Source organism: Vombatus ursinus, unplaced genomic scaffold (genome assembly GCF_900497805.2).
Source record: "Vombatus ursinus unplaced genomic scaffold, bare-nosed wombat genome assembly UNPS02014789.1, whole genome shotgun sequence".
NCBI lineage: Eukaryota > Metazoa > Chordata > Mammalia > Diprotodontia > Vombatidae > Vombatus > Vombatus ursinus.
In genome coordinates this window covers 11,745,050-11,769,890 of record NW_020954567.1, presented here as the reverse complement: position 1 = coordinate 11,769,890, position 24,841 = coordinate 11,745,050, and the positions used below count along the sequence as shown (strand labels likewise).

The 24,841-nt window shown below is 39.3% G+C and overlaps 1 long non-coding RNA gene across 1 annotated transcript in view; it reads right to left on the bottom strand.

Moving 5' to 3' along the window:
• The window catches only part of LOC114047484, a 135,261-nt gene extending 111,542 nt beyond the window's left edge, over positions 1-23,719 (bottom strand). Inside the window, exon 1 of the long non-coding RNA XR_003569617.1 lies at positions 23,567-23,719. This is a non-coding gene — a long non-coding RNA (uncharacterized LOC114047484). The remainder of the gene's footprint in view (positions 1-23,566) is intronic.
• Between the last annotated feature and the right edge of the window lie 1,122 nt (positions 23,720-24,841).

Sequence of the window (24,841 nt, the reverse complement as noted above, 5' to 3'; positions counted from 1 at the left end):
CAGGCCTCAAGCTCCCTGGTTTAATACATCACTGCTTGTGTGGGTGACAGGGAAGTAGAGGGAACTTTACAGTCATCAGATACTGACCTCAGATGTGGAAAAATGGGAGAGATCAGCATTGCCCTTTTCATAACTTTGTGTTATGTATAATATATTATCTTTTCTCTTTTCTCTCCTCTCATAGATGAGATAACATTTGTTCAAATGAGGCCAGAGCCTCATCTGGTATGTGTCTAACTTTAATAGTCAGGGAAAGTTTTCTTTTGGTTTAGAGTTTGGCCTTTCTAAATATAGCCTTTCCTGGCTAGGAAAATAAAGTTAAAGGCATGCCAGATAAAACTGGCTCTGTTTAAACAAATGTTATTGAATTCATGAGTAGAGAGAAAAGAAGAAATAAAATACCTGCTCCTATTAAGGAGCTAGTCCAGGGGTGGGGAAACCTATGGCCTCAAGGCCACATGTGGCCCTCTAGGTCCTCAAGTGCAGCCTTTTGACTGAATCCAAACTTCATTTATTAGTTGGATTCAATATTTATTGGATTCAGTCAAAGGGCCACACTTGAGGACCTAGAGGGTCACATGTGGCCTCGAGGTCAAAGGTTCTCCGCCCCCGACTAGACTTTTCCAAGCTGTGCCTTCTCAAGGCAATATTGGAGGCACTATCTTGTCTACTCTATTTCAAGTTCTGAAAAATCTAAAGGTCAGTGGAGGTGTCTCCACCCCCTTTCCCCCCACTTCATCCAAAGGATAAACCAGCTTTGAATCAGAAAGATCTTACCTATTAATAAAAAGAAAAGTCCTTCCTCATTTCGATTGACAAGATATGATTGGGTTTATTTTGTTAGCTGGAGCTGATCAGGGAAGTAGTGACTGATTCTGCCCCACCAAACCCCTATTCCCCTCCCCCCTCCCCCCCCCCCCCCCAAAAAAAGTCAGCACTGATCTCTCTGTTTTTGCTTTCACTTCTGAATTCAATTTAGCTCCACTAGAATATAAACCCCTTGAGGGCTGGGACTCTTTAGTCTTTGTATCTTCAGTGTGGAGCACAATGCCTAGCACATAAATGCTCATTAAATGAGTGAATGAATGAAAAAGACTGCAAAACTCCCTCATTAAGTATGTTCTCACCTGCACTTGTTTCTAATGAACCCATGTGCAGGGATAGTCTTTAACATATAACAGCATCCTGATGGACTCATTTCATTTTCAGTTTTCCTGTCTCTTCTGGAGAATAATATGGGATGAAATACTTGCAAGAGAAGCCAGTTATCTTTCTTCATGTTTTGGGGTTTTTTTCCCCCTCGCCTGTTAACAAGCTGAAGTAGAAAAGCTTCAGGCTAATGTGTGGTTTAATTAAATGTCATACCACCAAGTATTCATCACTGTATGGGTATCTGTGGGTGATGGGCATCTTTTCCTTCCCACCTAACACAGAAAGGAAAATTCCAAAGACTTCACCACAGTGGCAGATAACTGAGTTGTTCTCTCCCTCATCCTAGAGACATCCTACCCAAATTGTCACCTCAGACTAATCACATGATACACAAATATCTACCATCCTAAGTGTACAGAATTTCCATCATCAAAAAAAAAAATTTTCCTTATCTTCTTCCAACTGTTTTCACCTACCATTCTCCTCCTTTTCAATGTCACAACTCTCGTTTGTTTGCCCATGTGACAAGTTATAACTCACCCTTCTGTGACTCAACAGCCTTCAGGAAAGTGGGCCCCAAGAAGTAGATTGAGAAGGTGGCCTTCTGTATATTAATAGGGCAGGAACCCCTTGATAGAAAACTGACTTGTCCCTTGAAAAAGGGTAGAAAGACACTGTCACTGACCTTCAGATATGGCAGAGCTTGGAATAAAAAAGAAAAGATTGTTTCAAAACCTGAGAAGGGAAGGAGTTCAACAGACCTAGATTGTCATAAGAAGGAGCATGACTAAGTCAGACATATCATCTGACTAGAACAGAAGAAGGAAGGAAACAAGTATTTATTAATAACTGCTATGTGTCAGGCACTGTGCTAAGCACTTTACAAATATGATCTCATTTTTTTCTTTAAAACAACCCTGGGAAAAAAAATGGGGCAGCTAGGTGGCGCAGTGGATAGAGCACTAGCCCTGAAGTCAGGAGGACCTGAGTTCAAATCCAACCTCAGAACAAACACTTGACACTTACTAGCTGTGTGACCCTGGGTAAGTCGCTTAACCCTAATTGCCTAAAAAAACAAACAAACAAACAACCCTGGGAGGTAGTGATATGATTATTCTACATTATAGCTAAAAAAAAAAAAACTAAGGCGGAGAGAGGTTAAGTGGTTAAATGACTTACTCAGGGTCACTCAACTGGTGATGATGATGATGACAATGATGACAGCTATCACTTTAATAGTGTCTGCTCTGTGCCAGGCACTGCACTTTCTTTACAATTATTATTTCATTTGATCCTCACAACAACACTGGGAAATTGGTGCCAATATTATCCCCATTTTACAGATAAGGAAACTGATAAATTGTTGTAAAGATGACCCCAGACTCAGTTCCGAAGACTGGTGTCTCAAAGACTTTTTATTAAAGAGGCTGAAGTGCGTCATTTCGATTCTCTCCAGAAGCCGGCGCACTTCCTTGGAAGGGGAGAAAGTGTCAGCGATAAAAGAAGCCAGAGCAATCTCTAGAGTTAGTAATTGCCTAATTCCTCCCTTCTGGATCAGGATTGGTCCTAATCCTTCTGGGTTACAATCTTCCTTATATGCCCCACCCCTAACATACATTATGTGCCTAGAATTGTGTTATCACGCCCCCCAATGGAGAAGTTAGTCCGTCTGTGCTGATTTCTTATCTACTTATGTGGACACTTAACTCTTTCATTTCTCACATAGATAGAGGTTAAATTACTTACCCAAGCTCACACAGCTAGTGATAATAATAATAGTTAACATTTATACAGCACTTACTACATGTCAGGCACTGTTCTAGGCACTTTACAAATATGATCTTATTTTTTCTTTAAAACAACCCTGGATTGTTTTAAACAATCTAGGTGATATTATTTTTAAACAAACTAGGTGATACTATTACCCCCATTTTATAGTTAAAGAAACTGAGGCAGACAGAAGTTAAGTGGTAAGTGGTTAAATGACTTGCTCAGGGTCACTCAGCTGATAGCAATAATAATAATAACAAACAAACAACAACAATTTGTATAGCATTTGCTAGGTGCCAGGCACTGTGCTAAGTGTTTTACAACTATTATCCTATTTGATCCTCACAACAACCCTGGGAGGTAGGTGACATTATTAACCCCATTTTGCAGGAAACTGAGGTAAACAGAGGTTAAATGACTTGGCCAACTTCACATAGCAACAAGTGACTGAGGTCAAATTTGAACACAGGTCTTCCTAACTCTAGTCCTAGCGCTCTATGTACTATGGTGCCACCTAGCAGCCTGATAACTAGGCTTTAAGACAGATCTTCAGACTTGTTCTTTCTTCTCTCAATAAAGGTAGGGAGCCTTGTGTTAGGCATTCCAACACATTTACTTCTTCAAGATAGTCAGAAGAACAGAAATCTCTCTGTCTTTCTTCTCCCCTGGAGGATGGAACTGTGAAGCGTTCCATGGATCTTCATCTTTTCATGAGCAAGTGATAGATAAGTCTACTCTTTTGTTGAATAAATGACCAGCAGTTTTTCTACCTTTTTTTTTCTAATTCTCTCTCTCTCTCTCTCAGTCCATACATCCTTGTGCCTATTGATAGGATTGGGAAGAGGTAATTAGTGACAGTAATGAAAAAAAATAAAGAAAAGGGTTTCCATAAAACACTGAAAAGGGGAGAAAAGTGTCTAAAAGGGGGTAGCCAAGATGGTGAAGGGCTTCAATATCATGCCAGATGAGAACTGAATGAAGAATCTGAATGATGCCAGTTGAAGAAAAGACTCAGGCAGGACTTGATAGCTGTTATTAAGTATTTTAAGTAGAAGAGGGATTAACCTTGTTTTGCTTGGACCCAGAGGGCATAACTAGAAGCCGTGAGTAGGAGCTGCAAAGAGGCAGATTTAGGCTTGACATCAAGAACTTTTTAACATTCAGAAAGAGCCCAAAGTGGAATAAAATGCCTCAGAGTTAATGTGTTAAGACTCACTCAGGGTCTTCTAGTAGAGGTTGCATGACCACTTGGTCTAATACTTTGGAGAGCTCATTCTTTTTTTTTTTTTCCAAGAATCAGCTGGACCACATGAACCCTGTGATCCATTCTAACTCTGTATGATTCTGTAAGGGCTTTTTGATGGATGAGTAAATTTGGAGTAAGTTGAATGAAACTGCAGGGCTTTCATAGGGTCAAGGGGAGTGGTCACAGCTGCCACTGATGCTTCAGACTATGTATCTCTGGGAGGTATCTGTGGTAGAACTCTCCTACAATGAGTGTGAGGGCACAAGGTCCTCAATCAGTGAGTTCATACAGACTTTCTGATCCTAAGCAGGAATGAGTTCCAAGATAGAAATATAGTCCTGAGAGACCAGGAAATAGATTTTCAAAGTAAGTAGATTTAAGCCTAAACACCAGCTAGCTAGGGCTGCTCTGAGTTCAAAGAGTCTGACACTTGGGGTAAATGGGAAATCTCCCATTCTAGACAAGGTTCTGACAAACAGAGAGAAGCTTTATTAAGGGTGGGGGAGAGGGAGAACTACTAAGAGATTTTTCCCCCCACTCTGATAATAACATCTACCTCACAGACTTGGCAGGAGCCTCAAATGAAATACTATGCATAAAGTTGCAACCTCTAAAGTGCTATAAAATTATCAGTTATTATTGATGCAGTCTAGAGGTTAGGGGTCCTGGCACCCCAAAATCACGATACCAGGGTCCTGCCCAAAAGAATTCTACCCAAGCCTTCCTGTAGCCAAAAACAAAGTTTATTGAAGATTCGCCATATTAGCTAGACTCTTAAGGAGTCTGAGCATCTATGGGCTATTGGCTAGATTGTGAAAATCTGAGCATCTTAATGGAAACAAGGTGGACCTTATATACAGAAAGACCATGGGAGAGTGGCCAAGTAGTCCATGAGGTAATAGAATTCCCAAGGGTGGGAAATGGAGCCTAGGTGGGACCAAGGGTGGGAAGTGGCCTGGGGCCATAGGGAGGCAAGACAATGGAGGGGAGATTGGGTGTAGCCACAATGAAAGACCAGTTGATGGGACCCTAGCTGCCAGAGATTTGGCCATGTGGGAAAGTAGAGTCCATGAGGTAATAGAATTATCAAGGGTGGGAAATGTTCTGGGGCCAGAGTTTTTCCTTTCTGGGGCTCAGATTCCAGCCCCATCAGGGCCAGAGTTTTTCCTTTCTGGGGCTCAGATTCCAACCCCATCATTATTTCTACTATACCATTCCAATTTCCCTAAGTTCATACAGTTATTATGAGCTAATACTAGATCTGTCAAAGTTTATTTTAAAAAATAATAATACTGCTATGTATTTCCACAACAATTTTCCCCTTTCAAAATGTTTTTTTTAATATGTGTTACTTTATTTTTATCTCACAAAAATCTTATAAAGTAAGGCTACCATTATTGTTCTAGTCTCATGAAATATAATGATCAAAGCTAGCCTTGGACAAAATTGAGAAATAAAGTTTATTTTTGATGTTTTCCCATTTCAACTCCTTTCTCCCATCTCCTAATCTCTTCCAAGGGCATGTCCTCTAGGTGGTCCCTGGGGATAGAATATTGAGTATGAAGTCAGGAAGACTGGAGTTCAAATCCAGCTTCAGACTCTTACTAGCTGTGTGAATCTAGACAAGTCAGTTAGCCTCTGTTTGACTCAATTTCTTCAACTGCAAAAATGGGGATAATAACAGAACTTATCTTGTTGTTTCAAGGATCAAATGGGATATTTGTGAAGTGCTTAGCACAATGACTGGCATGAAATAGGCGCTTAATAAATGGCTATTTACTTCCTTATCCACCCCCCCACCCCACCCCACTCCACCCCCCATCCCTTTAGAACCTTACTCTGAGCTAAATTATGATACTAGAGAGTTACTGATAGAAGCTTAATTTCTTACAATCCCTAGAAAGGGATTGAGGGATATGTGGATATTGCTTCTGCATCGGAGGTTGAAGTCAGAGAAATATTTTTTTTATTATTATTATTTCCACAAAAAGCCAAGTGGAAACCTTAAGGAATACAGTCTGAGGGCTAGGTGGAATTTGAATAAAAGGGAGTTATATTAGAATAAGAAAACACTCTTGGTGGTGAATAGACTAACCAGGGAGGAAAACCAGTTCTGAGGTTAACATAAAAAGGGGTGCTCCCGCGTAAGGGTCGGGGTCACCAAATTGTGGAGAGTGGGATATGTAATTAGAGGCTTTGGATAGACTGTAACCTCTATAGTACCCAACAGATCAGGAAACAGGGGAAGGAAATTCAAATGGGGAATAGAGAATAAAAAGGTGTGCTTTTGTCGATAATCTGCTCTCACATGCGTGCTTTTACACATGCTGGACACCCAGCCTTCCCAGGTTGTTAATAAAGCTTCCTCCTGATTCAACAATGGCTTCATGGAATTCATGACATTGATATAGATAACAACCCCCAGGTGTATGTATTTGCGTTTAAATAGGAAAAGATGGGAAGATTCCAAAGGAATTCATATGAAATGGTGTAGTTTTAATTCAGGGGAAACATTTGGGTAGAGAGAATAGGCCCTCAGTGGAATGAGTACTGGCTCTAGAATCAGAGATCCTGGACCCAAATTCCACTTTTGATACCACCTTCTTGTGTGGGTCTAGTTCAATGGTCAAGGAAGGGTGACTCCTACATCCTTTAAAAATCTTTAAAAATCTCTGCATCATCAAAACGTAATGCATCCTATCAAGCTACTCTCCCAAAATGCTACTCACACTGGCAGGTTGGCTCCTAGAGAACTGTGGTACTTCTCCCCTCAAGGTTCAAGGGAATCCCGACAGTCTAGGGTATCTCTTCTTGTACTGTAGTTTACAAGTCCCCATTGCTGTGCATCCCTCTAATCCCTTAATATCAATTAGTCAGCTAACTTAATTAGCTTTTACAAAGGGGTAGCTCCTAATGTTCTATAGTAAGAAGAGTAGGTACAAAAATCCCCTCCCCCCCCACCAAAGTCAGTCATACACTCTCCCACCAGGATACTGAAAGTCCAGTAAAAAGTGTATTCAAGTTCAGATAGTGCTGGAGTCCCTTTGCCCCCTTCATGGAACACTCATGAAGCTCCCCCTCAGTGTGGTATATATAGCTTTCTGCTGAGTTCTTTATTATGTAGCTTTAAGCTGTCTTTCCTCGGTGTGTCTTAGCTCCCAAAGAAAATATTACCACTACCTGCTGCTGTCCTAGGGATGTCACTAGGATTTAAATGGATAGTCTAAATCCTCTGATTCTCCAAAGTTTACAAGGTCCTCAAGTCAAGGTGGTGAGGAAAAAGGCAGAAATTCTTTCTTTTCCCCTTACTCCCAAGAACTTACCTCTCAGGGATTTAGCTAGAACTGCTCTCTCTCCTCTAAGTTCAAATAGGTGGGTACTATACTGGCTTGCTATTTTATTGAAAACACACAATGCATACAGAGTAGGACAGGAAGTACATTAGTTAATAACTTTGACTGACTGATTGGTTAAATTAACCCTCACCCTTATGCTAATATATGAATATGACCATTTTCCACTCAGAAGGAATTTCTGTTCCTCATATTTCAGAGAGCAGCCATACCCAATGGGGGACTCTTCTATCTTGTTCAATGGAAAGAATCAGTCTCATAATCAGCCCCAAATTCTCTCCCTGGGTGCCTCAGCCCTTCCAAGGATAGTTAGTAAGCAATCATGCAAATAAATATTCATGAATTTCACCTCTGGGTTTATTCTTTTGCTCAACATTTAAATTTTAAAAATCCTTGTCTGGGCATATTCCCAATTCAGGTTATCCTTACTGATCTTGTGTATTTACTTATCACAATCATCAGGAAACATACTGGAACATCTTTCAACGAATTGCTTGTGATGTAAATTGGGTGGCTGCTTTCCACAAAGAAAAGAGAAAAGCAGCTTTCTTGGGGACTGGCTGAGCAAACTGTGGTGTATTAAGTTAAGGGAATATTATTGTGCAGTATTAAATGGCAAACAGTAGGGATTAAGAGAAACATGGGGAGGTTTGTATGAACCGATGCAAAATAAAGAATAAAGTAAAGCAAATTACATGTTATCTAAAATAACATAAATGAAAACAACACTAAGAGAAAACTGAACTCATTATTGAGTGCAATGATCAATGATGCCCCTGGAGGACAGATGGTGAAATACACTTCTTACTGGTGCAAAATATCGAACATGCTGCCAGACCCAGTCACTTCCATTTCCGTTCATTTCAATTTGACAAACATTTATTAAGTGCCTACCGTGTAAGGCAAGAAGGAATGTTGCATAATGGATAAGGTGCTGGTCTCAGAGTTTGAGTTAAAGTCTTTCCACTGACACATAATTCTGGGAAAGTCATTTAACTTTCCATTAACTCAGGCAACTCTAAAATTGTGAATTGTAGAGTAATTGCTAATAATCTACATTGGTGGGGGAAGTTTCCTCAGGAGCAATTGCCTACTTCAAGAAAATCACAGGTACAATTTTTTTTTTTATGCAAGGTCCTGTGCTAGTCATGGGGAGGGGCAGTTTGCTGAGTTGCTTAACTGTTTCTATGTTATAAAGGAAGGTTCTATGGTGGGTGCTAATATTGGAAAAGAACTGGTATTTTAAAAAGCCTTTTTTTAAGTGGCTTTTTTGCTTTGCAACTGACTGGAAACAATTAAGGATCTTTTGGTAAGGAGGTTTCTCTATATTGTGAACTATCCATCAAACATACTTTTAAGGTAGCAAACTGATGTTCTGTTAATATGCCTGTAGAATCATAATGCATCCTACCAAGAAACTGAGCACCATGGCTGCCCTCCACCCAAATACCCCACCCAGTGCCAAATATCTTTATTTTAATTTTTAAAGAAATATTTTTTTTAAACAGTCAATTCAAATACAGTTGTTTTATCCTCACTACCTCAGAGTGGGAAGGCCACCTATTCCATAATAGAGGCCATCTCTTCCAATGCATCTATAAAGTGCTTTAAAATGTGTAAAGCATATGACTGTTAGGTCTATATCCCAAAGACATCAAAAAGGAGGGGAGAAGACTGATTTGTACAAAAATATTTATAGCAGCTCTTTTTGTGGTAGCTAAGAATTGGAAATTGAGAGGATGCCCATCAATCAGGAAATAGCTAAACAAGCTATGGTATATGATTGTGATAAAATATTATTGTGCTATAAGAAATGACATGAAGGATGATTTCAGAAAAACTTGGAAAGACTTGCATGAACTGATGCAAAGTGAAGTGAGCAGAACCAGGGGAACGTTGTACATAATAACAGCAATATTTGTATGATGATCAACTGTGAATGACTTTAGCTATTCTCAGCAATACAATGATCTAAGACAATTCTGAAGGGGTTATGATGAAAAATGCTATCCATCTCCAGGCAAAGAACTAATGGAGTCTGAATGCAGATTGAAGCATGCTTTTTAAAAACTTTATTTTTCTTGGGTTTTTTTAGGGGGGGGTCTGTGTTTTCTTTCACAACATATCTAAAATGGAAATATGTTTTGCATGACTACACATGTATAATCTATATCAAATTGCTTGTCTTCTCAAGGAGGGGGAGGGAAGGATGAGAGAGAGAATTTGGAACTCAAAAATTTAAAAACCAAATGTTAAAAATTGTTTTAACTTGTAATTGGGAAAAAATAAAATATTATATTTAAAAAGATTTGCAAAGCACTTTTCAAACATTGTCTCATTTTAACCTCAAAACAACACTGAAATGTAGGTGCTATTGTTGTACTCACTTTACAAATGAGGAAATTGAGACAGACAGAAGTTAAGCATCTCATCCAGTCACATAACTAGTAAGTGCTTAAAGTTGGATTTGAACTCCTTATCCCTGACTTTAGGTCCAGTGCTCTACTCACTGTAACACCTAGCTTCCCCTAATGTATTTTTGTAATACCAGCTACTGGAGAGGCTGAGCCAGCTGGTTTGGTTGAAGTTAGGAGTTCTAAGCTGTAACATGCTGAACTACACTAGTCCAGCACCAATGTGGTGGGCCCCTGGGAGCAGTGGGTCAGCAGGCTGTCTAAGGCACACAGTGCCTGGCACATAGTGGGCACTTAACAAATGACTGACTAAGGAGGAGTGAACTGACCCCAGTCAGACATTGAACAGGTTTAAGGTCCTATACTGATCTGTAGTGAAATCGAACCTATGAGCAGCTACTGTATTCTGGTCTGAGTGAAATATCCCCAACACAGTCTCAAAAAAAAAAAAAAGGCTATGGAAGTTCACAAGAAATGGATGAAATCAAGTTTTTAACAGTTAAAAGAGTGACCTATCCTATTAATAGAGTTGAATGGTGCTGAAAGGACAACCCCAGAAAATTCCAAATCAACACTGTGGTAGGGGAGAGACTGAAGCACATGATAATCACTCAAATGGATACTCTCACAAGTTCATTTTTATTTAATCCCACTGGATAACATTGCATAAAATACATAAAATTACAAAGGAAACAAACTAGGTTGAAATACAAACACACATACATATATGTATATATGTATATCTATATATGTGTAGATATAAATATGTAATATTATATAGATAGAGACATTCATAGAATCCAGGTTAAAACAATCCTGTGTTATAGGACCTAAGAAAAACCAATAGGTTATTTTCAGGTAAAATTTCTTCCACAAGTAGGAGGTGAAGGCCATCCTGGGGGTTGCCTGCCCCACAGGTCTCTCAGTGATAAGAGATCTGGTTCAGCTGATTGCAAACAAACAGAACAGCAGGGACCTTTCTCTTTTGATCTTTCCCGAGGTGCGGGTGTTTCCCCTCCTCAGTTCTGCTGAGCACAGATTTCCACAGCAGGCGGCAGGGGGCTGAGCCTTACCACCCTTTCCCTTTATTTGTCAACTTTTACTTTTTGTTTGATCAGTCAACCCTCTGGGGGTGACATTTTGACCTTTGTTCTGCAGGATGCATAATCAGATGAGACAAAGACATCTGCAGAAACTTTGATGCATTTAAAAAAAAATTGTGTCTCAAGAACCTTTTAGCTAGGAATGGGTCTAATGGGTAGTTTCCATATTCATGATTGGCCTTTTTAGCTATGTGTTGTTTCTTGAGCTTGGGTGCTGAGGGTGGGAGAGATGAAAGATGGTATGTTTCTGCTAACCTAAGCATTTATATGCCTTGAAAATACACGTAGAAATCCATAGAGGACAAATTGGGGGGTGGGGGAAGGATGATCTGCCACATTTATTAGCCCATGACTTACTAGAGTTGATTCTAAGTGTCTGGCTGCTCCATGTCTCACCCTCCTGAAACCACATCCTAGGAAAAGGTAACTTTCCCTGAAAGGGCACTTCAATTTGGATCTTGGTCAAGGGCATGTGAGTAAGGATGTTGCCCAGCAAGATATATAAAGACTATAATTTCAATAAGGAGAGAAGAACCCTCCATCCTTCAATCTCTCTTTGTCTACTGGCTCCTTCCCTAATGCTCATGTCCCCCTCATCCTCAAAAAACCCTCTCTCTATCCACCCATTCCCTCTAGCTATTATCTCTCCTACCTTTTGTGGCTGTTGTTTGTTCCGGACCAATGATGTCTTGACTTGCTCATGGACTGGATTTAAGTGAGACAGAGTTGCACAAAGTCATCAGCCTCACTCTGTCTTCCTGAGTCACTGAAGTCCAATGGCAGGACAAAAGTCAAAGCAAAGCCCGGGAAGAAGTGGATGGCCTTGGCATCTTCTATGTCTGACCAAGCTCTAAGGGCTCCACTTCAGCCAACTTTGTGGCCTTTGGAACAAATTGTTGTCATCTATCTGTCCACTGGAAGATGTCTTCATATGCTTGGGGTAGACATCACCCTAACTCACCTACAGGATTGAGGCCTGTTTTCTGGTCTCAACTGCTTGCAAAGGCTCCCTATAGTAGGTGCCTCTCTCTCTATTCTTAACTGTCTACCATCTGGCTCCTCAACTCATCATTCAACCAAACTGCTCTTCCCAAGGTTACTTCGTTATTGCTGTTGAGTCATTTCAGTCATGTTTGACTCTCTGTGACCTCATTTGGGATTTTCTTGGCAAAGATACTGGAGTGGTTTGCCATTTCCTTCTCCAGCTTATTTTACAGATGACAAAACTGAGGCAAACAGGGTTAAGTGACTTGCCCAGGGTCACATGGCTAGTAAATGTCTGAGACTGGATTTGAACTCAGGTCCTCCTGACTCCAAGGCTAGTGCCTTGGAGTAGATAGACACTGTGCCACCTAGTTGCCCTCCCAAAATTATTATCATTCTCTTAACTGTTAAATCTAATAGTTTTTTTTCTCAATCCTCATCCTTCTTGATCTCTCATCAGCCAACCTCTTCTTAATATTCTTTTCTAAGTTTTTTAACACAATTCTATCTTGGTTTTCCTCCTCCCTATCTGACCATTCTGTCTCAGTTTTCTTTGCTAGATCTTCATCCAGACCCTGTCCATGAACTGTGAGTGTACCCCAGGGCTCTGTCCTGAGCCTTCTTCCCTTCTCTCTCCATACTCTTTTCTTTTGATGACCTCATCACCAGCTCCTATGAGCTCAATTATCAACTTTATGCCGATGATTCTCAAAACTACTTATCCAGCCTTATCTCCTCTGCTCACCACCAGTCTCCCATCACCAACTGCCTATTGGACATTACAAACTGGACATACGGTAGACATCTTAAGCTTAATATGTATAAAGCTGAACTCATTATTCTCTCCTCCCCCATAATTGTCCTTTTTTCTGAACTTCTCTGTTACTGTGAATAACACTACCACCACCTTCTCAGTCACCCAAACTAACAATCCAGCTATCATGCTTGACTCCTTCTCTCACCCCTCATATCCAGTCTGTTACCAAGGCTTGTCAATTTTATCTCTGTAACCTCTCTCACATATGCACTCTTCTCTCCTCTGATAGTGCCATCACCCTGGTCCAGGCCCTTATCATCTCATATAAGCTTAGACTATTGCAGTAGACTGCTGATTGATCTACTTGTCACAAGTCTCTCCCTGATCTGGCCTATACTCCACTCAACTGCCAAAGTAAACTTCCCAAAACACAAGTCTGACCATGTCACCCTGCCCCCTCTGTTCAATAAACTCTAGTAGCACCCTGTAACCTATTGGATCAAATATAAAATCCTCTGTTTGGCATTCAAAACCCTTCAAAATTTGCCCTCTGCCCCACCTTTCCAGTCCCCTTACATATTATATCCATCCCTGCCCCACATACATAGTCTATAATCCAGTGACACAATCCTCATACAAGACACTCCATCTCCTGATTCTAGGCATTTTCCCTTGCTGTTCTCCATGCCTGGAAGGCTCTTCCTTCTCATCTCTTTCTCTTAGCCTCCCTGGCTTCCTTCAAGTCCCTGCTAAAATCCCTCCTTCTACAGGAAACCTGTCCAAATCCCCCCTAACTCTAGTGCCTTCCTTCTATTGAGTATACTTCATATCTTTTGTTCGCACCTAATTATTTATATGTTGTCTCCCCCAGTAGACTATAAACTCCTGGAGAGCAGGAACTGTCTTTTGCTTGTCTTTGTGTCCCTAGCACTTAGCATAGTGCCTGGTACATAGCAGGTATTCAAGAAATGTTTATTGGCTGGCTGCTTGAATTTTCACCTGGCACATAGTAGGTGTTTTAAAAATGTTTATTGCCTGGCTGACTATTTGAGTACTTGGTGCATAGTAGGTGTTTAAGAAATGTTTATTGACTGGTAACTACTTAAAGACCTCCAGTGAAAAGGAACCAACTACACCTCAAGGTGGCCCATTCCATTTCGGATGTAGCGCTCATTGTTAGGAAGGTCAACCTTATATCAAGCCAAACTGTGCAGCTCTGAAACTTCTATCCCTCACTCCCAGTTCTACTACATGGGTCCAAGAAGAGCACAATCCCTCTTCCACATGGAAGCTTTTCAGATACTCGAAGTCAGCTATCATGTTTCCCCTGGGTTTTCTCTAGCCTAAACCTCCCCAGTTTGCTCAGTCAGTCCTCATACGGCATAAACCTGAGGCTTTTCATCATCCTGATTGCTTTCCACTGGACAGTCTCCAGCTTACGTCCTTCCTACAAGTCCTATACCAGTTGGTCAGTCAACGAGGTTTTAATAAGCACCTACTATGTGCCATACACATCTAAATGCTGGAGATGCAAAGAAAGGCTAACATGATCCCTGTTCTCAAGGCGCTCACACGGATGCAAACATGCAACATGCAAAAAAAAACTCTGTACGAATAAGGTGTACACAGAATCCATTGGAGATGATGTCAGAGGAAAGATACTATGAACAGCTCAGTGCGGTGTGTAGGTTCTCAATATTCATGACAATGGAGTGCATGTCCTGGAAGCTTCTGTTAGGTTGGCAAAGCTTTGAGTACTGACCCAGCAATGAACACAGGTCATCTGAGATAGAAGCCACGTTAGTAATTTCAGTAGTAAAAATAATAGCTCACATTTGTAAGGCACTTTAAGGTTTGAAAAGAGCTTTTACGTCATCGTCATCCATTATCTCGTGTAATTTTCACAACAATCCTGTGAGGCGAGTGCAATTATTATCATCCTCATCTGACTTCTCAAAGACTTTGAGATTGGATTTCATAAAACTCTTGTGTCGAAGGCCTCTTCCTTTCCATGTAAGGCTCAGATACGCTTTTGAGAGCAGTTCAGGAACACTAATCCTGGAGTAAGGGGACCCTAGTTTAAACCTCAGCTCTGATGCTTATTACCTGTGTGACCTGGGAGAGGTCATTTAACTTCCCCAGTGCTGACCTTGATGGCTTCTCACTTCTCTGGCTCATTGTCCCCATCTGGAGAACTTTGGAGGTTCAGTATCTCCCCAAAGGAAGTCACTACTAGGTGGTAAACCAGGCATTACAGAAATTTGCAAAAATATATAAAAATAATGCTACTCTAAAAACATATTTTCATAAAAATGTTATATAATATACTCTAAGTTAATTATTGTTATTTTAATGAGTTCACATTTTTAAAATTATCAGTTTTCATTTCTAATATTGCAATATTAGAAATTAAATTTATAATACTTAATTTCTAATAGATATGACCTACTTAAACAGAAGCTCTCTGGTGTTTTCAATGAATTTTAAAGGAATCCTGAAGTAAAAAAGTTTGAGAATCACTATTCTAATTCATAACTTTCATCAGGTGGTGCTCATCTGATTTATTATGATGCTGTCCTCTGAGTTTTGGCCCTTTGAACTCTCCTCAAACTTATCTTCTTGACCCTTTACCTATGAGGCCAGCTCTCTAACTTGGTCCTAGGAGGGCAAGTCTCTATATTACGGGGGGTTTTAGCTCAAAAAATGAAAGCCCACAAGACATCTTTATTATTTTTAAAGTTTCTTTTCTACATAGTGCTCACAGCTTCAAATCTCACCCAGTTGGCTTCTTTAGTGTCTCTGGGAAGCCCTTATTCCTGTATGGTAAAAGTGAATCACTATCTCCAGTCTCATGAATGCTTATGGTGAGTCACTGCAACCTGACTCCTCCCTCCCCCAGGGTCTGGCCAACACATCTGCTCACATCACCTGGGTCATGGGGTTCACAGGAACAACCTTGTTTCCTCACCCACCTTCACACAGGGCAACTACGTTGGGTTATTCAAATGATCAGGGCCTGCTCTCTCAAAAACACCTTGAAGGGAGTGGCCATCCCACCAGTACCTCTCAGCACTGAGAAGAGCCAGCCATTGTAGTTCCAGTTATATAAAAGCTTGATAAGCAGGTCCTAGCAAACCAGAAAAGTCTTCAAATAGGGTTGAATAACCAATTGTGCGTCTGCTTTTGGGGAAAGCTTAGTTAAGTCTGGAGATACTCATCACTAAGTTGGTGGCAGGGTGACAAACTTTTTAGCCATGACAACACTTGACTATAATCTACAACAACTTATCAGGGTCTCAGTCTGTCCCAGTGGATAAGGCTGCCATGCTAAAAAAAAAAAATACAGATACTTGAATTATTGAAAAAATAATGCAATGAATGTTCTAAGTTCTTGCACTAATCTCCCCCAGAAGACACTACATCGCATATCTAGCCACCCTCTCTGTGCTGGGTGTTCCTTTTCATGGCCCCTGAAGCCCAAAGCAAGGAGAAGAAGTAGATCTTCTCCTTAATCTTCTCTCAAACTTCCAGACTTTCCCTATGTCAACACAGCAAAATGACTTCTTCTCCTTTAAGGTTTAATCCATCCATCTTTATCACCCTATCCAAATCCTTGCTTTAGGCGTCTAATGGATTCTAGATCACTTTTCTCAGGAACTTCAGTGCTTAATTCATAGTCTTCCTTTCCACTCCATCCCCTGATCTCATACTTGGGTACTTCTTCATATTTAACAAGGTCCCCTCAAACACCATCACCTGAAGGTTCATTAACCTTCTAAACTTCCATGACCTCCATTTTCACTTCACCTCAGCCATCACCAATAATTTTTTTCCATCTCTGTGATTCAGAACTCTAAAATTCTTCTCTGACCACAAGCTCCTATCTTCCAATCTGTCCGTCTGTCTCATTCCTCATCATGATCTTTAGGCTCTCCTCTTTTCCCCTGAGTCCATCATTTCTGCTCTACTAACCTCTGCTTCTACTAACTGCTTCTACAAACCTCTACTCACAGTTCAACTATATGGTTGCTCATTCACTATCAACTACCCTTGAATAACCCTTGTCTTTTTTTCCTGTCACCAGCTACATCTTGCCCAACTCAAACTCTGCTTGTTTCCATCACCTATTATCTCTGCTTCCCCTACCATGTCACTAAATGCACCTGGAGAAAGTCGTACAATTAAACCAACCAGATTCACTATAAATCTATGTCATCTAATCTCAACAGGGCCCTGACTGCTGCATGCAATCCTTTTTTCCTTCACTGATTAACTCTTCATCACACTACACATAATAACTACTCAAAAATTATTCTCCTCAAACCTCCTATACCACTTCTTCTACCTTTCCTTTCACCAGAAGGACTAACTTGACTTCTGCCTCAAAATCAAGCAATAGGATGGAAAAAATGAGCAAACAACAGTAACAACAAGAAAAGAACCTGACCATAGAAAGTTACTATAGTAACAGGGAAGATCAAGACACAAACTCAGAAGAAGACATCAAAATCAAAATAGCTACATGCAAAGCCTCCAAAAAAAAGTGAATTGGTCACAGGCCCAAAAAAGAATTTCTGGAAGAGGTCAAAAAGGCATTTTTAAAAGCAAATAAGAAGGAACAGCTAGGTGGCATAGCAGATAGAGTTCCAGCCTTGGAGTCAGGGGGACTTGAGTTCAAATCTGGCCTCAGACACTTGACACTTAACTAGCCATGTGACCCTGGACAAGTGACTTAATCCCAATTGCCTCACCAAAAAAAAAAAAATCAAATAAGAGAGGTAGAGGAAAAATTGGGAAAAGAAATTAGAGAGATACAAGAAAATTATGAAAAGAGAGTTGGTAAAGGAGGCACAAAAAGTACTGATGAAAATAACACCTGAAAAAAAACGAAAAACCAGAATTGGCCAAATGGTAAAAGATGCTCAAAAATCCAGTGAAGAGGAGAACTCCTTTAAAAGCAGAATTGGCCAAATGGAAAAGGAGGTTAAAAAAAACTCACTGAAGAAAATAATTCTTAAAAATTAGAATTGGGAAAGTAGATGCTAATGACACCATGAGACATCGAGAAACAATAAAACAAAGTCAAAAGAATGAAAAACTAGAAGAAAATGTGAAGGATCTCATTGGAAAATATAACAGATCTGGAAAATAGATCAAGGAGAGATAATTTAAGAATGATTGGACTACCTGAAAGGCATGATTAAAAATAATAATAAAAATAATAACATTAAAAGAGAGACCTTAGACATCATATTTCAAGAAATTATCCAAGAAAACTGCCCTGACATCCTAAAACAAGAGTGCAAAATAAGCATTGAAAGACTCTACTGATCACCTCCTAAAAGAGATCCCAAAATGAAAACTCCCAGGAATATTATACTCAAATTTCAGAACTCTTGGATAAAGGAGAAAATATTGCAAGCAGCCACAAAGCAACAACTCAAATATTATGGAGCCACAGTCAGGATAACACAAGATTTAGCAGCTTTTACATTAAAGGATCAGAGAGTTTGGAATATAATATTCCAAAGGGCAAAGGAGCTAATATTACAACAAAGTATCACCTAGCCAGCAAAACTGAGTATAATCCTTCAGGGGGGAAATGGGTATTTAATGAAATAGAGGACTTTCAAGCATTCCTGATGAAATGACCAGAGCTGAATAGAAAACTTGAGTTTCAAATACAAGACTCGAGAGAAGCATAAAAAGGTAAACAGGAAAAAGAAACCATAAGGGATTCAACAAGGTTAAGCTGTTTACATTTCTACATGGGAAGACTGTATTTGTAACTCCTAAGAAGTTTATCATTATTAAGGCAGTTAGAAGGAATATACAAAGACAGAAGTCACTGGTGTGAGTTGACCACGATGGGAAAATATCCAAAAAATAAAATTCAGGGGTGAAAAAGAAGGATGCATTGGGAGAAGGCAGAAGTGAAAAATAGAGTGGGGTAAATTATCCTACATGAAAAAGGAAAAAAAGTGTTTTTACAGTGGAGGTGAAGAGGGAAGGTGGCGGGCAACATTTGAACCTTATTCTCATTGGAATTGGCTGAAAGAGGGAATAACATACCCATTCAGTTGGGTATAGAAATCTATTTTACCCTATAAGGAAATAGGAGGGGAATGAGATGGGAAGGGAGTGGTGAAAGAAGGGAAGGAGGAGTGGTGGAGGCAGTGGTCAGAAGCAAAACATTTTTGAGGAGAGACTGGGTGAAAGGAGAGAGAAAGAGAAGGATAAACAGGGGGGAAATAGGATGAAGGGAAATACACAGTAATCATAACTGTGAATGTGAATGAGATAAAGCCACACATAAAATGAAAGCAGATAGCAGAGTGGATTAAAAATCAGAATCTTACAAAAATTGGGGGGGGGGGTGATATTTACAGTACGTTTCTCTGATAAAGGCCTCATTTTTTCAAATATATGGAGAACAGAGTCAAATTTATAAGAATACAAGTCATTCCCCAATTGATAAATGGTCAAAGGATATGAGCGGGCAATTTTCAGAAGAAGAAAGCAAAGCTATCCATAGTCATATGCTCTAAATTTCTGTTGATTAGAGAAATATAAATGAAAACAATAGTGAGACGCCACCTCACAACTATCAGATTGTCAATATAACAGAAAGGAAAATGACAAATGTTGGAAGGGATGTGGAAAAAATTAGAACACTAATGCACTGTTGGTGGCATTGTGAACTGATTCAACCATTCTGCAGAGCAATTTGAAACTAAGACCAAAGGGCTATAAAACTATGCATATCCTTTGATGCAGCAATAGCACTACTGGGTCTGTAACCTAAAGAGTTTTTTAAAAAGTAAAAGAACCTATATGTACAAAAATATTTACAGCAGCTCTTTTTGTGGTGGAAAAAAAAATTAGAAATTGAAGGGATGCCCATCATTTGGGGAATGGCTGAACAAGTTGTGGAATATGATTGTGATGGTACACTATTGTGCTATAAGAAATGATGAGCAGGATGCTTTCAGAAAAGCCTGGAAAGACTTACATGAATTGAAGCAAAGTGAAGTGAGCAGAACCAGAACACTGTACACAGTAACAGCAATATTGTATGACGATCAATTGTGAATGATTCAGCAATACAATGATCCAAGACGATTTTAAAGGGCTTATGATGAAAAAATGCTATTCACCTCCAGAAAAAGAATTGATGGAGTCTGATTGCAGATTGAAGCATACTATTTTTAAACTTTATTTTTCTTGGTTTTTTGGGGAGTGGGGATCTGTGTTTTCTTTCACAGTATGTGTAATGTGGAAATATGTTTTGCATGACTACACATGTATAATCTATATCAAATTGCCTGCCTTCTCAAGGAAGGGGAAGGGAAGAAAGGGAGGGAGAGAATTTGGAACTCAAAATTAAAAAAAAACAAATGTAAAAATTGTTTTAACATGTAATTGGAAAAAATTAAAAATAAAAAGTGCTATGTAAATATTAGTTACCATATAGGAAAAGTCAACTTTGCAGAATATGTTATCTTAAGGTGTAAGCCATTTTTCTTTATTTATCAGTTCTAAACTTTCATTTCTTACACATAATGTTCATTTGAACTGGTTTTCCTTAAGATATAAATTGCCTCCTTTGGGGATGCTTGTAAGACTTTCTTTAACACTAAAATGTTAGAATTTGGTAACTATTTCTGGATAATTTAAACTAGGGGTTACTCTCTAATGTTGTCCTGTTGATTCCCTACAGCAAGGGTCTTAGCTTAGAGATTCGTGAACTTCTTGTTATTGTTGTTGGTGGTGGTGGTGGTGGTGGTGGTGGTGGTGTGTGTGTGTGTGTGTGTGTGTGTGTGTGTGTAACATACTCTGATAATTCATTTATTTTATTCATTTAAAATCATGATTCTGAGAAGAGGTCCATAGGCTTCACCATATTGCTAAAGGGATCTATGACACACACAAAAAGTTAAGAACCCCTAATCTACACATTTTCCAAACACATCCAACCGATGTTATATAGTGATTTCCCTGAAATATGATATTTACACTTTTTGTTCAGTGATTTTTCCTGGAAAGACAATGATTCTCAAATTGTCTTTCTGAGCTTTTTCAAGGTCATTTGCTTTGGTTTATAGAAACCACGCACATTTTTTCAATATTGCTGTTCTTTGACTCTGCTCTGATATTTGTCATTCATTCTGTGTATGTTTGTGTTATATTTTCCACTTTTTAAAAAAATGTCCACTACTTTTTTTTTAAGGTTTCCCATCTTTGTTTCAAAAAATTCTTCAAGGTTTTTCCTAGTCAGAATTTCTTTCCTCTATTTTTTGTTGTTCATTTTCTTGTCTTTTCAAATTCTTCAAGATTTCTAATTTCCTTCTTAATATTTTCCTTTGATTCTTGATGTTCACATGGTAGTTTCTTATTTCTGAGGATATAGTTTTTGTTATTCCACTATTACCCCTTTATTCTAGAATCTAGAGTGTTCTTTTTCCTTTCTTTTTCCTGATAGTTCATATTCATTACAGGGAAGCTTCTCTTTTTGTTTATTTGTTTACTCAGTTTCTATGCTTATTTCTATGCAAAGTATCTGGTAGATATTAGTTAATGCTCATAACAAAGCAAAACAGTGACAATAAATTATTCTGGACAGCCCTGAAGACTACAAAACTCATTTTTCAGAGACCACCAAAGAGCCCAAGTAAGCAATAAAGATTCATCTGCCAACAATTCGTACAATCATTCAAGACACACGGAAGACAGCAGAGTTCATTGAACCAGTGCTATCCATGGCCATAGAAGACACAGAAATAGGAAGCCCAAATAATGGGTGTGCATAAAAGACTGGCGTTATTTGGGGGATGTGGTTTGTTCTTCTTCCCTGAAACATTCAAACTAAATTTCAAAGAGAAAGTCCTAATGTCAAGAAGGGAAAGGAGGAAGAAATTATATTTACTTAAGAAACCATCCATGGATATCAGAAATGAGTCTTAAGGATGGCTTCTCTGGGACCAAAATTGATGTAATGAAAGTATGTGCCATGGCAGTTAGGTGGTGCAGTGGATAGAGCTCTAGCCTTGGAGTCAGGAGGGCCTGAGTTCAAATCTGGCATCAGACACTTGACACTTACTAGCTGTGTGACACTGGGCAAGTCACATAACCCCAATTGCCTCACCAAAAAGCAAATAATAATAATAAAAATAATAAAAGTATGTACCCAATAATCTTCAAAAACTCCCCATTGCCTCCAAGATAAAAATGCGAATTCCTCTGTTTGGCATTTAAACCCTCCATAATCAAGATTCAACTCCTCTTTCTTGACAAATTTCACATCACTTTCCCTCATGTACTCTATGTTACAGCCCAACTGGCCTAAGTAAATGTTTAATACATATAATTTGTATACATTGTATAAGCATCTTAGGATGAGAAATAAAATTGCTTTTCATTCATCCTCCTCCGTCCTACAAAATAATTCATTCTGCTTTAGCCCTTGCACATATATGACAGGAAGAAATGACAGGAAGGAAGAAATGACAGGAAGGAAGAGCTTTGGGGACTGAATCTTGTTTGACTTCATTTTAATTCTGTTCTCTCCCCATACATGCTTAAGAGGAAGGCTCCAGGTCTCCTGAGTATGAGAGCATTTTTATGTGGTTGATTTTGTGATTCTGATAGATGACAGGAAACTTGTGGCATGTGAAAAAAAAAAAGAGATGTTCATCGTGTTAGTTAACAAGTAAAATAATTCATTTTATGAACATAGACAGGAAACACAAAGGCAAAAACAAATATCTGGGGAAACGATGTTACCTTTCCTGCTGACAGCAACTTCAAGATATTAGAAATTAGCACAATAAAGCTTCATAAAACGAAACAGAGAGAGGACATCAAACAAGGGACCCAACATTTTTTTTAAAAGAAAGTCTCATTTTCCATTTCCTAAAATGAGAGGTGTGTGGCATAGTAGAGAGAAACCCCAGAATCAAGAAGATCTGGGTTCTAGTTTTGTTTCTGATGCATACTAGTTATGGGCAAGTAACTTAACCCAGTAACCTGAGGCGATTCTCTAAGGCTAAGCTTTAGAAAAGATATCAAACTGTAATGAGAGAGGGACTTTCCTCACTTGGACTTCTCCAGTCCTCTGCAAAGTGAAAAGACCACTAAAGGTGGATAAGGATGTCACCCTGTCAAACTGACTTTACCAAGACAGTAGCCTCTTTTCTTATAATGCCTGCAAGCCAATGAGAATGAGGTTGTGTTGGCTGCCTGCAATCATCCTGATCAACAGCTGATTAAGGAACTTTTTTCATAAAATGAAGGGAAAGAACATGCTTAGTTCTCCTTTGTGAACTGGGGGAGATATGAAAGATGGAGCTGAGCAAACTTGGAGAATAACAAAGAGAAAATCTCCCAGAGTTGCAAAGTGATCTAGAAGCCTGAAAATATGTCTCGTCAAAAAGAAAGGAGCTAGCAAAGCAATGAAAGATAAGCAGCTTGTAAGGTCCACTTTTACCATTGCCTTCAGAATAAAGAGTTTGCAGTCTTTCCTACATAAAAACAGAGAGAGAAGTCCAGGTTAGTAATTTATATTGACTAGGTGAGCCATCATTTGTGTTTAGGGCTCTGTGCCTTATGAGGCCTTGGGAAACATATACAAAGAATAGATTCTAAAAGACTTACAAATGAGTTTGCATTCTAAGTTGTTCAAAAATCATATCCCCACATAGACTCTGTAAAGTAGATGATGTAAGTACATTTTATCCCTGTTTTATAAATGGCCAAAAAAAAAAAAAAAAAAAAGCTAAATGTCTTACCCAAGATCATGTAGAAAAGCCCAGGTCTTCTTCTTCCATGTTCTTTGAGTTTTCTTATCATATTGTACTGCTTTATTTTGCATCTCCTCCCCAGGCCAGTGATACCATTAGCATGGGGAGCTCACTGCCTTTACCAATGTTGGGTGCAGACTTCTCACCTTTGCCTCATAGAATCCCTTACTGCCTTCAGAGCTCAGCTCAAGAAGCTCAAGAGCTTCTACACAAAGTGTTTCCTGTCCACTGCACTCCTACCACTAGTGGTACCCTGCCTAAACTACATTGTATTTATTTGGTATTTATTCCATATATTCTTATATATGTACATATGGTCTCTCCCAATAGAATGCAAGCTTTTTGAAAGGAGGGCCTTTCTGATTATTTATCTTTGTGCCAGGAATACAGTAGATACTTAATAAATGCTTGTTGATTGATTGATCAGTAGATGCATGCACACTGAAATGATTGATGCTTATACATGTGAAAGAGAGAAACTATGTATATAACACAGATCTCCTCCAAGTGAGATGGGGAAGGGACAGCCAGGTGTTGTAGGCGGTACATAGAAGGAGATGTAACTCCTGATTCATGGAGAAAAGTCTAAGCTCAATGCTGCATTCCATCATAAGGAAATTATTGAGCTGGTTCTAGGACTTCTTTTAGAGAGATATATGGATAAAGGATATCCCAAGGAGAAGTGATCAGAGGACTTTGGAACAGCAGACGTGCAGGACAAACCAACCCTGTAATGTCTCAGGACTTATTTAAAATTCTAGAAACCACTAGAACGGTACTCCTTGGGGTAAGATTTTTTTCTTTCTCTCCTGGTTTGAATTGAGTACTTACCTCACTCCCAGCTGTAGAGCTGATTCAGTGTTGTACCTTCTTTGGTATGTTCTAATCTATATAACTTCTAATACTTCCATTTGCTATTTGGTTGGAGAAATGAGTTTAGTTGTTAATTTTGCTATTTGTTATGGTCTTTTGTGTAATTTTTGTTTGGGGAGAAAAAAACTAAGCGGGTAAAGGTAAGGTAATTTCAATCCGCTCCCCATTGCTCATTTTGTCCAGAGCTTTTTGTGCCCCTAGACTCAGAAGATTTGAAATGTGGCAGATGGATATAATTCTAGCCTGATACTAGCTTCAGAGACCAGAGGGAAGAGGGTTCATCTTTGTTGGTGTTCCTGCACTGTCCCTCCTTTCCACCCTTACTCTAGCATGGCTGGCACTACCTTTAACTCTCACTCTCTCCACAAAGCTTGGCCAGGCCTCAAATCA